The following is a 14672-nucleotide window of genomic DNA, read 5'->3' as shown; positions in this document are numbered from 1 at the left end:
ATTTTGTGTCTTGATCGTGGTGACAGTTTTATGGGTATATGTATTTTCAGAATTAATTAAATTATACACTTTAAATGAATCACTTATACTTCAATAAAGTTGATAAAAGAGAAAGGGAGGATGGTAGTTGGGGGAGTAAATGTATGAATTTTGGGGGAGAGGGCAACTTGGGGCACTCTTTGGAGAACAGAATTCTGTTTGCCTGAGAGGTCCTGCAGTAGCATGTCATGTACGTCTTCTAGTATGACATTTGCCAGAACAACCAAAATGGTTAGTTTTGAATTAGAAGCCTCTAAATTGTCTTCAACAGTAAAGTCTCTTTTATTTTAGTTTGAAGAGAAGCGTTTTGTATTAATTTCTTCCTCAGAAAGCTGGGCTGTCAAGGTTTCAAATAAATGGTGCTGATGTGGTGTTCAGAATATATCCTGAAGAGGCTGTTTCTTCCTTCCTGAGAGTGATGGAAATCTATGCTCTATCTTTAAATTATTTTAGCTAACATATTTATCTAAGTATCTGTGGGAAATTAATACCTACAGTGCTCACCAGGAGAGCAATAGGAATCATTTGTGTTTTGAGTGATATCTTACAGGTGTTTTGAGTGATATCTTATACTAACTTCTTCTCACCTGCTAAAAGGGTATCATGTCTCTAATTTGTAGTCCCTTTTCATAAGCGTTACGCCGTGGCCTCAGCAGGGGTTTCCTATCTTTACACTGAGATTATTGGAAAAATAAAGCTTTTGAGTCCAGGAAGGCCCTGGGTTCACTTTCTAACTGAAAATAGTCGACCAATTTTGGCAAATGACACTCCTCCTTTCAGCCTGTTTCCTCACCTGTAAAGATATTAACAGTTCCTAGAATTGCTGTAAGGATTAGCAGCATTAAATGTACCAGTGCAGTGCCTGACACATAGTAGGTGCTTACTAAGTGTTATTTCCATTCCTCCTGATAGGATTTCTGGTGCTTCTGGTGCAACTAGTGTATTGTATCTGGAGTTCTTCTGGTTCCAAAGCATTATGTTTTTGTACTTCAGTATTTTCCACTATTATTGATGTACCTTCTCAGCCTTATTTTTCAAGTCCCGTTTTGCAAATTTATCTGTTTGTTCATCTTGATCTGAAACATATGGGTTATGAGCAATATGATTTTTGGTTTATTTACAAAATGTAAACCTTGACCTCTATCCCTGAGCGTAACTCAGTGAAGCTTATTCTGAAATCAGTGTCTACTGTGCCTTTTGCATTCTTTACATCACTTTATTCCCTTTGGTTAAGGGGTCAGTTAGAAATAAATATTTATGCCTTTAGGTCATCAGGGAACTGGCAAGCCATCATGCAACTTTCCCGTGGTTTCTCAGAGTCTGATTCATTTAAATCCTACCTTTCCTTGTGGTTCTGTTGTACTGAGCTCAGATTAATCCCTGTGGACATGCTGTTCCACAGCTGGCCACTCTTATGCTGTTGGCCCAGGCTCCATGGCCTGTCTCCAGCAGTGTTCATCTGCACATGAAGTCAGTTCCAAAATTGGGTGTCCCAGGGCCTTAACTTCATAGTGAGAGTGGGCTGGGGCTAGGACTGAGACTATCTTCCTACAGAATACTTCCACAGTGGCCCCGCTTTGCTTTCCAGGTTTTCACAACTAGGAACACAGTGTATTAGTCTTGTGAGTGAGAAATATGACCTAAGCTCCAAACTGAAAGCAATCAAAGAGAAAACCAAAATAGCATAAAATACATTCTGTCATCTTTGAAAGAGTATCTACCATCCAAAGTTCCAGCAGTAGCATTCTTATAGTTCATTATTTAAATTTAGTTTTTATATGTATCACACACTGAGAATCATTTTCTGTTCCTCAGAGGGAATCACTTTAATTTCTGATTCATTTGATATTAACCTCCTTATTGGTAATTAATGTTTATTGTTTTTTTACAGAGTAAGGCATTATGCATTAACTTCCCACTAAGAAGATGGGGATTTCCTCTCTTTGAGCAGCAAGCACCCTACCACTGCTGCATGCAAGTGCATTTCCCATTCCACCATTTCCCAATATAAGTACATCATAATCAGCAGTTACCTTATTATAATTACATAAACAGTATTCTTAGCTGAGCCATGTTAGTATTTGGTGGTTACTTTTCTTTCCTTGCACAATATTTTGTTTTCCCTTGAATGGATAACCTTTTTTGTTTGGTTTTCTGTGTTCTCAACCATCACTAATCCCAAACCTTTCCCAACTGTATAAATATCCTGTTAGTAGAGTTGACCCTTGAACAACATGGGGTTTAGGGGCACTGGCCTCCCCCCACCACCCATCCTGTCAAAAATGCATGTAAAACTTTTGACTTCCGCCAAACTCAACTCCTAAACGTCTACAGTTGACCAGAAGCCTTACTGATAGCAAGCAGTTGATTAACACATATTTCATATATGTATTATATACTGTATTCTTACAATAAAGTAAGCTAGAAATGAAAATGTTATTAAGAAAATCATAAAAAGAGAAATACATTTATAGTTCCATATTGTATTTATCAGAAAAAAAATCTGCGTGTAAGTGAACCCACACAGTTGAAACCTGTGTTGTTCAAGGGTCAACTGTATATGCTGAAACACTGGTAATTGATCAGTTTTATGCCATCAGTAAATCTTTCTAGTCTCCTGATCTGCTGCAGTCTTCACTGGTTGTTCTTTAGATTTGCTGCTTAGCTGTTTCTGAGGATCTTCCCTCAGTGTCATCTTATAAATTCCCTTTGCTTCCCCTATCCATTGGATCCCCTATGGATCTCATGTCTTCCTTTTTTGGATTTATAACGTCTTTGGTAGAACATGTCTTCAGGTAACTTCCTGAGAAAAGTTGCATAGGAGATAACATTTTCAAGACCTTCACTGTTTGTCTTTAATTTTTCCTAATCGTTAAATTGACTGAGTGTAGTATACTAGGTTAGAAATCATTTTTCCTCAGAATTTTGAAGGAATTGCTCCAGTGTCCTAAGTGATACAGTGTTGATATTAAGAAGTTTTAAATAAAACTTGTTTCTTTGGTGTATATATTTCCCTCTGAAAGTCAAGACCTCTTTGCCTGCAGTGTTGCAAGATTTTATTATGGTGTGCTTTGGTATGGGTCTTTCTTTATACATTTGTGGACCCTTTCAATCTCTCTTTCTTTTTTTTGCCTTACTTTCTGGGTGCGTTCCCCCAGTTTTATCTAGAAACCACATTTTAATTTTTCCAGCTTATTTTTAGTTCCTAAGATTTTCTTTTCATTTTCTGAATATTCCTTATTAATAGCATCTTGTGCTTATTTCCTGGATTCATTGTTTTCCCTTCTTCCCCTGAGCTTATTAACCGTAGAAATTTTCTGCTCTAGATACTCTTTCTCCAGGTTGCTTTACTTTTTGGATCCTTATATTAGATACTGTCCTCAAATCTTTTGTGATTTTTGGCAGTTTTCTTATACTGAATAGTGGGATATTAAAAAGCAGAATAGATTGAACTCACATCTGATCTACCTCCAGATCCATTTGATAATTTGCAGGAAATACCAAGGACAGAAGAAAACACTGAATTGCACCATGAGTAGCATTTGGCAAAATGCAGTCTATAAAACACTCTACAGCCTCAAATTCCTGATTTTCTCAAGTAAGGAAAACGGTAGCTTAAGAGAGACTTTAAAAGCATATTAAATTTAAAAGTAGGGCAAACTGAACTTTGCATTTAAAAATGGTTAAAACAGTAAATGTTATGCTGTGTTTGTTCTACCACAAACAATAACAATAGGGGCAAGACTAAATTATAATATCTATAGGACATGTGGAGGGCTTTTGGGGCATGTGGCAAAATTCCATTTTTTTACCTAAATGGTGGTTTTAAGAGTGTTAACCTTAAAATAAATCATTAAGCCATGTATTTGTTTTATGTGGGATTTTTTGTATCTGTGTTTTATTTTAAAATAAAGTGTTAAAAAATTTTTTTTTTTAAATAAATAGTTTTATGTACATTGGTGGGCACTGTTGGCTCTGGTCTTCACTGTGGGGTGATGTGGACATTTTCACTGGCAGAATCCCCAAGTCAGTTTTTTTAACTCATGTGTTCTCAAATGATTTGGTCTAGGGACCCCTTTACATGCTAAAGAGATTAAGGACCTCAAAGTACTAGTTTATGTGGCTTACATCTATTAGTATTTACTATGATAGAAATTAAAACTGAATTTTAAAAATGTTTATCCATCAAAAATAACAGTAAACACATTTCATGTTAATATAAATATTTTTATGAGAAATGTTATTTTCAAAACCAAAAAAGTTGGAAGTGACACTATTTTATATTTTTGTAAATCTTTTCAATATCTAGCTTAATAGAAGACATCTGGACTCACATTCATTTCTGCTTTTAATACCTTGCAGTATCACACTTAGCATAGCCTTTGAAAACTTGACACTTTTGAGAGAATGAGAGTGAAAATGGCAAATAACATTGAAAATGTTACCTTGCTTACTCTCTTAGAGGATCTAGAGATTCTCAGGCTTTCTTGGACCCTACCTTGAAAACCAGAATATCTGCTGGTTTTCTCTTGATTCTCCAGGAAGAGTTTACTTGTCTGGCCTACTGGCTGTCAGCATTCTGGAACTGAAAAAGGGGAAGAAAGCTGTAAACTTTCACTTGTTTCCTCATTAAGTGTTATCCTATCATTATGGGTGCCTGATTGTCTCTCAGACCAGTCCAGAGAGCTTGTGTTTTGCCATCTAGTCTTGTGTGCAAAGGATAGGATCAGAGAGTCCAGTTGCTTCTAAAACATATTTTCAAACAGTCTTGCTCTTTTAAACTTGCCATCATATTGACTTCCAAAAGTACCATATAGAGTCTTTTTTGGGCATCTGCCGTGGAAATTGGGTTGTTTAGTTTTTCTCATTCTAGCCAGAATTTAGTTTTGAATCTGCTGTAAGTTAGGACCCAGATTCCATCTATTTTCTACTGTCACAGTGTTCTTGCATTGGTCTTGTCTCCCTTCTCTTTATCTTATTTCACATAAGTCCGAAGATTTATGCTGAAACAGACAAGCATACTCTTGAGGGTTGTGTTTTTGTTGCTTTAGGACATAGTGGAGCTAAAAATGTGTGTTTAAGGTACCATCTGGAATTGGAAATCCCAGCAGTTCCACTTAAATGGATGTTTCTCTATAACTTATTCACATTTTGTGATAGTATGTTATTTTCATGAGGTGAATGGACATTCATGGGGAGAATTTACCTCCTTCATCAGAGAGTCCTCTCTCCTACATTGGGGAGGATTCTGGTGCTTGCTATCTAGCATCCTGAAGAATCTGAACATGTATAATATGTTAGGGTTACTTACAGATAATGTAAATCTGCCTCTGCTGAAGGTACTTAAGTAGTACTTAAGCAAATTAAGATAAAGTTCCTGAATTCTCTTCAAGATATCTCATTGGTGGAGAACAGATAGGTATCTTACTAGTCTGCTGTTCTCATTAGGTGCTCTGAGGAACCACATGAAAATACCACTGTCTTTTCCGAAGGAAATGATTTATTTACTAACCTCACAGATTCTTTGAGAATGCAACAAAGAAGAACAGCTCTTAGAATCTACTGAGCAGGGAGAGAACTAGGATTTCTGATTTTCCTGAGACCGTGGTTCTTAAGAATAGCTTCTGTGCCAGGATCATCGGGAGACTTTGCTCTGTCTCAGATTGCTAGATACACACCCCCACCCCCACCCCGGCCCAGAGTCCAATTCAGTGGGTGTGCTGGAGGGTTCAAGCATTTGCATTTCCAGTAAGTTTCTGATGGTCTGTGGATCACACTTGAAGAACTACTGCTCTGAGAAAAACTTACCAAAAGATAGAATTTAGTGAAAGCATGTTAATTTAAATATTTAAACTCCAGTTATAAAATTGGAGTTTTTTGTGAAGTAGGCACAGTAAATTTTTAGATAAAAATTTAACATCAAGGACAGATCAGTATAGGGGCATCTGGGTGGCTCAGACTTCAAGTGTCTGCCTTCGGCTCAGGTCATGATCCCGGGGTCCTGGTATCAAGCCCTGCATCAGGCTCCCTGCTCAGTGGGAAGCCTGCTTCTCCTTCTCCCTTTGTGTCTCCCAGCTTGTGCTCTCTTTCTCACTGTCTCTCCCTCTGTCAAATAAATAAATAAAATCTTTAAAAAAAATCAGTATGAATAAAGACAGTATCTCATACTGTAGGTAAAATCTACGTTTTGCATGCTCTGAACAGCACAGGTATTTATAATGAATTTTCTGGTTTTGTATGCTTGACAGGCTCTACTTATGAGAATCAATAAGCAAACATTTGAGACTACACCATATAGGAATGTAAATGAATACACATAAATTCCATTGCACGTTAGCAGCACAGTGGCATTAAATAATACCCTGCCCAATTCTTTATTTTATAAACACCAAAAGAATGATCGTCAACATTTTTTTCCTATTAAATTCTTCAGTGTACTTTTTCTTTTGCATAATTAACAACTTGTGAAAAATATATATAGTCCAAATTCATAATTAAACTATCTCTTGTGGTTGATGGACTTAAAATATTATGCGAACTTAAAATGTAAGGTTGAGAGACTAAAATTGAGAGTGAACCCATGAAGGTCCTATAAATACTTTTAAATTTACTAAGAAAAAGGGAGTATGAAAATTTTAATAGTGTTGCATTCTCAGAGGCCTGGTTTAGTTCCCCATTTACATGTTCACCTTGCCTGTAATGTTACAACTCAAAGTTCTTGACTCCAAGCATACTGTGATGCTTTTTTGATAACGAAAGGTTTTAAGTGACCTCTTAAAACCTTGCTCTGTATGTCTTGTATGGTCAGCCTCCATTGGCCACGCTGGGTTTTCTCAAGCCCCATTTGAGTGTACTGAATTGTGTGGCTTTAGCCAGCTGGACTAGGAGAGCAGCATGCAGAGCCCACAAGAGTGGAGGCCTGACACCTGGTGGCAGCCATTTTCCAACTTCTTCCCTCTTGTGGCTCTAAGGTTTAGCTCTCTTCTGTTTCTTTTATTTTTCACAAGGCTCTATGGCCAAATTCTCTGTTTTGTTTTGTTTTTTTTTAAGATTTTATTTATTTATTTGACAGAGAGAAATCACAAGTAGGCAGAGAAGCAGGCAGAGAGAGAGAGAGAGGAGGAAGCAGGCTCCCTGCTGAGCAGAGAGCCCGATGCGGGACTCGATCCCAGGACCCTGAGATCATGACCTGAGCTGAAGGCAGCAGCTTAACCCATTGAGCCTCCCAGGCGCCCCAAATTCTCTGTTTTTACTCAGGCTTTTATTTTAAACCCCCTTTTCTAATTATCCTTTACAAGAGTGATTTAACATCTTTCTAATGAAAGCTAAAATCTTTATGATTTAGGAAAGGATAATGGGTGTTCTTTGGGTAGAGTAAGAATTTCATGAGTAGGGAGGTTTTACTGCATCTAAAGAACACATTCCTCCTGACACATTTTTTTCTTATTTTATACATTGAAGGGAGGAATGTGCAGTCAGCCAAATAGTAACAACTTATATTCATTTCAATCAAGGAAGGGAGTTTGTTCTGAATTATAGTCAGTTTATTTGTGTGACTCCTTTGAGTGTTTTTATTCCCCTTTTCCCATAAATTGTTTTTATATACAACCTGTGTGGAGTTCTGTTGTCATAATTTTAGTTACATATTTACTTTAATGAGCCACTTTGCCATAGTCAGAAACTGAAGTATTAGGCCACATAAAATTTTTTCTGAAGATCTCAAAATCTTTGGCCCTAGTTATATATACCTCCTTCTACAAATAATTGTTATCCTACTTTTGATTGAGCTGAAGAGATTGAGAAATTACCTGAAGTCCTTCTAAAGCTTAGAGATCAGTCAGTAGCTGTGCTTCCTCTCACCTAGGACAATGCTTAGCCTTCACATTTCTGTAACAACAAGCCATTCCCCAGGCTTCAGGCCTTAGAGCTCTCTTTCTTTCTTCTTAAGATTTTATTTTTATTTATTTGACGCAGAGAGAGACAGAGAGAGAGGGCGTGCGCACAAGCAGGGGGAGGGGAGAGAGAGAAGCCGACTCCCCGATGAGCAGAGAGCCCAGTGCGGAGCTCTGTCCCAGGATGCTGGGATCATGCCCTGTGACCAAGGCAGATGTTTGACTGACTGAGCCACCAAAGCACCCCTGGAGCTCTATTTCTAAGTACTTTCTTTCTCAGAAGAGCTTATTACACTTTGAATTGTCACCTTTATGACATGTGGTGATTTGCACTTTTGGCAGAGCACCAACTTGAGTCATTGAATGTCTCAGGCTGATGTGATAGCTTCTTAAGTGATAGTGATAGCAGCAGTCTGCCTGGTGCCCACACAGCACCACAACTTCTTTATTCTTTGCTTGTCATGTAGATAGGAACTTTCCTGCATTGATAGACACATTTTTTCCTAGGGAAATGTCAGTTGATGGTGCTTATAATGGATTGAAGAAGTCTAAGAGGATGAGCATTCCTAGCCTGAGAATCAGAAGCTTTATTGTAAGAAAAATTGGCCTATGTGCTCTCACTTCAGGCATTTTGCCCAGGTTGTTAATGGTCTTATGGGGACTGCAGAAAAAGAAGACTTTTATGACAGACTTCTTGAAAAACATCCTGTGGCAATTTCTTTGGGATACCACTAGATTGAAAAATTTCTTCATTGCAGGATTATAATGATTAATATATTGATGTATGTATTTAGTTTCTTTTTGTATCTTTTGTTACTGTGGCATAATTGATACGTGTCATACTGGTTTCTGGTGTACAACTTAATGATTCTTTGTATATTACAAAATGCTCACAGTAAGATCTAGTTAACATCTATCACAACACACAAATTTTTTTTCCTGTGATGAGAGCTTTTAAGACCTGCTTCTCTCAGCAACTTTCATTTTTTTATTATGTTCAGTTAGCCACTTTATAGTACATCATCAGTTTTTGATACAGTGTTCAACAATTAATTAGTTGTATATGACACCCAGTGCTCATCACCACATGTGCTCTCCTTAACACCCATCATGTGGTTGTCGCATCCGCCCATCCCCACTCCCTTCTGTAACCCTCAGTTTGTTTCCTGGCATCAATAGTCTCTCATGCTTTGTCTCCCTCAGATTTCTTCATGTTCAGTTTTCCCTCCCTTCCCCTGTGGTCCTCCGTGCTGTTCCTTACGTTCCATGCATGAGTGAAACCATATGATAATTGTCTTTCTCTGCTTGACTTATTTCACTTAGCGTAATCCCCTCCATTTCTATCCATGTTGATGCAAATGGTGGGTAGTCATCGTTTCTGACACCTGAGTAGTATTCCCTTGTATATATGGACCACATCTTTATCCGTTCATCTGTTGAAGGGCATCTCGGTTCCTTCTATAGTTTGGCTCTTGTGGACATTGCTGCTATGAATATTAGGATGCAGGTTCCCCTTCTTTTCACTACATCTGTATCTTTAGGGTAAATACCCAGTAGTGCAATTGCTGGGTCATAGGGTGGTTAGCTCTGTTCTTAACATCTTGAGGAACCTCCATACTGTTTTCCAGAGTGGCTGCACCAGCTTGCATTCCCACCAACAGTCTAAGAGAGTTTCTTAGCAACTTTCAAATAGGCATCACCATGCTGTATACTACATTCCAGGACTTATTTATTTTATAACTGGAAGTGTGTACCTTTTGACCACCTTCACTATTTTGCTCACTCCCAGCCCCTGCTACTAATTTTGGTTTTATTTTTTGAATTCCATAAAATCCTATAGTATTTGCCTTTCTCAGTGTGCTTATTTCGCTTAGCATAATGCCCTAAAGATCTGTCTGTATTGTTACAGATGGCAAAATTTCCTTTTTTATGACTGGATAATATTCCATTACCATATATACCACATTTTCTTTATCCATTCATTCATTAGTGCACACGTAGGTTGCTTCCCTGTCTTGACTACTATAATGCTGCAAGAAACGTAGGGTTGCATATATCTTTTTGAGTTAGTGTTTTCATTTCCTTTGGTTAAGTACCCAGAAGTGGAATTGCTGGATCATATGATAGTTCTGTTTTTATTTTTTTGAGGAACCTCCATACTGTTTTCCATAGCATCTGCATCAATTTACATTCCCACCAGCTGCACAAATGTTCCCTTTTCTCCACATCCTCATCAGCACTCGTTATTACTACTCTTTTTGATGATAGTCATTCTGACTGGTATGAGGTAATATTTCATTGTCATTTTCATTTTAATTTCCTTAAGGATTAATAATGTTGAGCATCTTTTTATGTATTTTTGGCCATGTGTGTCTTCTTTGGAAAAATGTCTGTTTCAGACCCTCTGCCTATTTCTTAAGATTTTTTTTTTCTGCTGAGTTGTAGAAGTTCCTTATATGTTTTAGATGTTAATCCTTTATCAGATACAACATTTGCAAGTATTTAATACTATTCAGTGGGTTTGCTTTTTGTTTTATTGATGGTTTCCTTTGCTATGCAGAAACTTTGTAATTTGACCTAGTCCCATTTGTTTATTTCTGCTTTTGTTGCCTTTGTTTTTTTGTGTTAGATCCAAAAAATCATCACTAAGATTGATGTCAAGAAGCTTTCTGCCGGGTGCTTGGGTGGCTCAGTGGGTTAAGCCTCTGCCTTCGGCTCAGGTCATGATCCCAGGGTCCTGGGATCGAGTCCCGCATCGGACTCTCTGCTCAGCAGGGAGCCTGCTTCCTCCTCTCTCTCTGCCTGCCTCTCTGCCTTCTTGTGATCTCTCTCTCTCTCAAATAAATAAATAAAATCTTTAAAAAAAAAAGAAGCTTTCTGCCATTGTTTTCTTCTAGGAGTCTTATGGTTTTTATGTCTTATATGTAAGTCTTATTCCATCTCAAATTACTTATTTTTTTAATGTAGGATATAAGATAGTGGTCCAATTTCATTCTTTTGCATGTGCTGGTCCAGTTTTCCCAGCACTGAATTTCTCTCTTAGAACTGCTTTTGCTGCGTTCCATAAGTTTTGATATATTTCCATTTTCATTTGTCACATTATTTTTTGATTTCCCTTTTTTTTTTTTTTTCTTTAAAGATTCCATCCATTTACTTGTCAGAGATAGAGAGAGAGAGAGAGCGAGTGAGCACAGGCAGACAGAGAGGCAGGCAGAGGCAGAGGGAGAAGCAGGCTCCCCGTTGAGCAAGGAGCCCGATGTGGGACTCGATCCCAGGGTGCTGGGACCACGACCCGAGCCAAAGGCAGCTGCCCAACCAACTGAGCCACCCAGGCGTCCCTTTTGATTTCCCTTTTAAGATTTCCTTTTTGACCTATTGACTGTTTGGTATCCTGTTGTTTAATCTCCACATACTTGTGAATTTTCCAGTTTCCTTTTCGTGATTGGTTTCTAGTTTCTTACGATTGGTTTCTAGTTTCTTACCATTGTGGTCAGAAAAGATGCTTGATATTATTTTAATCTTCTTAAGTTTATTAAGACTTGTTTTGTGGCCTAAACTGTGATCCACTCTGGAAAATGTTCCCTGAGGAGAATGTGTTCTGTTACTTTTGGATAGAATGTTCTGTATATATGTTAAGTCCATCTGGTCTAATGTATTGTTTAAGGCCACTGTTTCCTCATTAATTTTCCATCTGGATGGTCTATCCATTGATGAAAGTGGGGTGTTAGAGTCCTTTGCTATTATATTGCTATATATTTCTCCTTTTTGATCAAATGTGTTTTCTATTTGCTTTTTATGTTTGCATTAATATTTACTTTATATCTTTAGGTGCTCTATGTTGGATGCATAAATATTTGCAAATATTGTATCCCCTTGTTGGCTTGACCCCCCCCTTTTTAAAAAGATTTTATTTATTTATTTATTTGCCAGAGAGAGAGTGTGAGAGTACACAAGCAGGCAGAGTGGTAGGCAGAGGCGGAGAGAGAAGCAGGCTCCCTGCAGAGCAAGGAACTGGATGTGGGAGTAGATCCCAAGACCCTGGGATCATGACCTGAGCTAAAGGCAGTGGCTTAACTGACTGAGCCACCCAGGTGTCCCTGACCCCTTTATTATTTATAATGACCTTCTTTATCTCATTACTATCTTAACGGCTATAAGAGAAAACAGACTTTATCTACCCCACCTTTACTTTGGTTTCCATTTTCATGGAGTATCTTTTTCTATCCCTTCACTTTCAGTGTGTGTGTGTTCTTACATCTGAAGCGAGTCTCTTGTAGGAAGTGTAAGATACGTCTTGGTTGGGGCGCGTGGGTGGCTCAGTGGGTTAAAGCCTCTGCCTTCAGCTCAGGTCGTGATCCCAGTGTCCTGGAATTGAGCCCGGCATCAGGCTTTCTGCTCGGTGGGGAACCTGCTTCCTCCTCTCTCTCTGCCTGCCTCTCTGCCTACTTGTGATCTCTGTCTGTCAAATAAATGAATAAAAAAATCTTAAAAAAAAAAAAAAAGATAGGTCTTGGTTTTTATCTCTTCAGCCACTCTGTGTCTTTTTATTGGATAATTTAGTCTCTTGCATTTAAAGTATTTATTGATAGAGCTGTGCTAATTGTCATTTTGTTAATTTGTTCTCATTGTTTAGAAATGCTTTTTCCCTTCTCTTGCCCCTTTTCTTTGTGATCTGATTATTTTTTATAGCAGTATGTTTAGATTCCTTTAGCTTTCATGTGTCTACTATTGGTTTCTGCTTTGTGGGTACCATCAGGCTTATAGCTTACATAATACAAGTTATGTTGGTAAGTCTACTTTAAGTTGATAAGGACTTAAATTTGAACACATACTTTTTTACTCTACCCACCCATTTTGTTTTTCATGTTAGCTTTTTATTTTGTGTGTCCCTTAACTAATTATTGTTGTTACAGTTATTTTATTCCTTTTGTCTTTTAACCCATTCTAGCTTTATAGGTGATTAATCTACTGCCTTTACTATTTACCTCTAACAGTGAAATTCGTACTTTCATATGTTTTCCTGCCACTAATTAGTGTCATTTCCTTTCACCTTAAGAAAGTCCCTTTAACCTTTCTTGTAAGGTTGGTTTAATGGTGACAGACTTTAACTTTTGTCTGGAAAACTCTTTTATCCTCCTTCAGTTCTGAATGGTAACTGGGTAGTATAGTTTTGATCAGACTTTTTTTTCCTTTCAATGCTTTTAATATATCATGCCAGTTCTCTGGCCTGCCAAGTTTTCGCTGAAAAATCTGATAGTCTTATGGGACTTCCCTTGTATGTAACAAGTTTTTTTTTTTCTCTTGCTGCTTTTAAGATTTTTCTTTTTGTCTTTAACTTTTGACAGTTCAGTTATAATATGTTTTGGTGTGGTCTCTTTGAGTTCATCTTTTTTGGAACGCTATGGTCTTCTTGGATCTGGATGTCTATTTCCCTTTCCAAGTTAGGGAAGTTTTCAGCTCTTAGTTCTTGAAGTAAATTTTCTGACTCCTCTCTTTTATTCCCCCTGAGACGCCTATACTGCAGATGTTGATCAGCTTGATGTTGTCTCATAAGCTATCTTAACTCTTCATTTTTCTTTTTGCTGCCATAATTGAACATGTTCCTGTGCTCTAGCCTCAAGTTCACTGATCCTTTTTTCTTCATCTACTCTTTTTCCCCATCATCTTCTCCAATTTTTTCTCTCTAGTCTGCTGTTAAGCCTCTCTATTATATTTTTTAGCTCAGTTATTGTATTCTTCAGCTCTGTGACTTCTCTTTGCTGTACTGACTCATATTTTCTTTCTCTTTATGGAAGTTTACACTTTTTTCATTCATTCTTTTCCTGAGCTTGGTGAGCATCTTTATGAATGTTATTTTGATCTCTTAATAGGTAAGTCACTTAATCCCATTATATTAAGGTCTTTTTTCTGATGTTTTATCTTGTTCTTTCCTTTAGAATGTATTTCTGTGTTTGTTCATTTTCCTTGACACTCCTGGTTTTTATGCATTGGATAAAATAGCCACCTCTCCCAGTCTTGAAGGAGTAGCCTTGTGTAGGAGATGAATTTTATTGTCCAACCCAGTCTTAGCTCAAACCTTTGTTACTGTCCAAGCAGCCTACTTCATCCTTAGTGGCTCCTGATAGTTGAGACTGTGCCAAGACCTGTCATTGTGCTAACTGGAGAAGCTCAGTCAGCACCTAGATTCAGGCTGTTTGAAAGCCATATTCTTAGCAACATTTAAAGTATGCAGATATATCTCTTTTGGGGGAAGACTGGGACTAGAGCATATCTGCTGCTTCTGCGCTGAATACTGAACTGAATAGCCAGTTAAGAGCTGTTTCTTTGTTTGCCACCATTCTGTTGAGCCCATGAACACAAACCCTGTTGGCCAGTAGGGCCAGGCTGTCAAGGGATAGGCTCTCTGGAAAGAAGCTGGGAAAGCAGGAGTACCAGATGTAGATATAAGCTCCTTTCTTGAAAATAACTGGTGAACTGAAGTAGGGCAGAGGGAGAGCTTGAAGATGTGCAATGGTGGCCTTTCTGGTCTCTGGAGGGGACTGTAGTCAGCCTCTGGTAGTGTCTTTAATTACAAGCCTCCCCTCGGGGCACAGCTATGAAGACAAGCTAATTGTCCCTTTCACAGAGACTGGCAGTGCTTTTCAGTGTGCTCTCTTTTGTGTCTTGGCTGGGGAATCTTAGGGGTTATATATAGGGAATAGCTGGTTAAGAACTGTTTCTCACTAATCTTATGGGACTCAT

General features: G+C 38.0%; 1 protein-coding gene across 3 annotated transcripts in view; it reads left to right on the top strand.

Annotated features, from left to right (window-relative positions):
* The window catches only part of CBR4 (carbonyl reductase 4), a 114813-nt gene that overhangs the window by 47173 nt on the left and 52968 nt on the right, over nt 1-14672 (top strand). The gene's annotated exons all lie outside the window — the stretch shown is intronic.

The sequence above is a fragment of the Mustela putorius genome, unplaced genomic scaffold, assembly GCF_011764305.1.
Source record: "Mustela putorius furo isolate JIRA1106 unplaced genomic scaffold, ASM1176430v1.1 tig00000242_pilon_pilon_pilon, whole genome shotgun sequence".
In the NCBI taxonomy this organism is placed as follows: domain Eukaryota; kingdom Metazoa; phylum Chordata; class Mammalia; order Carnivora; family Mustelidae; genus Mustela; species Mustela putorius.
Note: the sequence above shows the minus strand (reverse complement) of the source record. Positions and strands in the feature narration are given on the sequence as shown.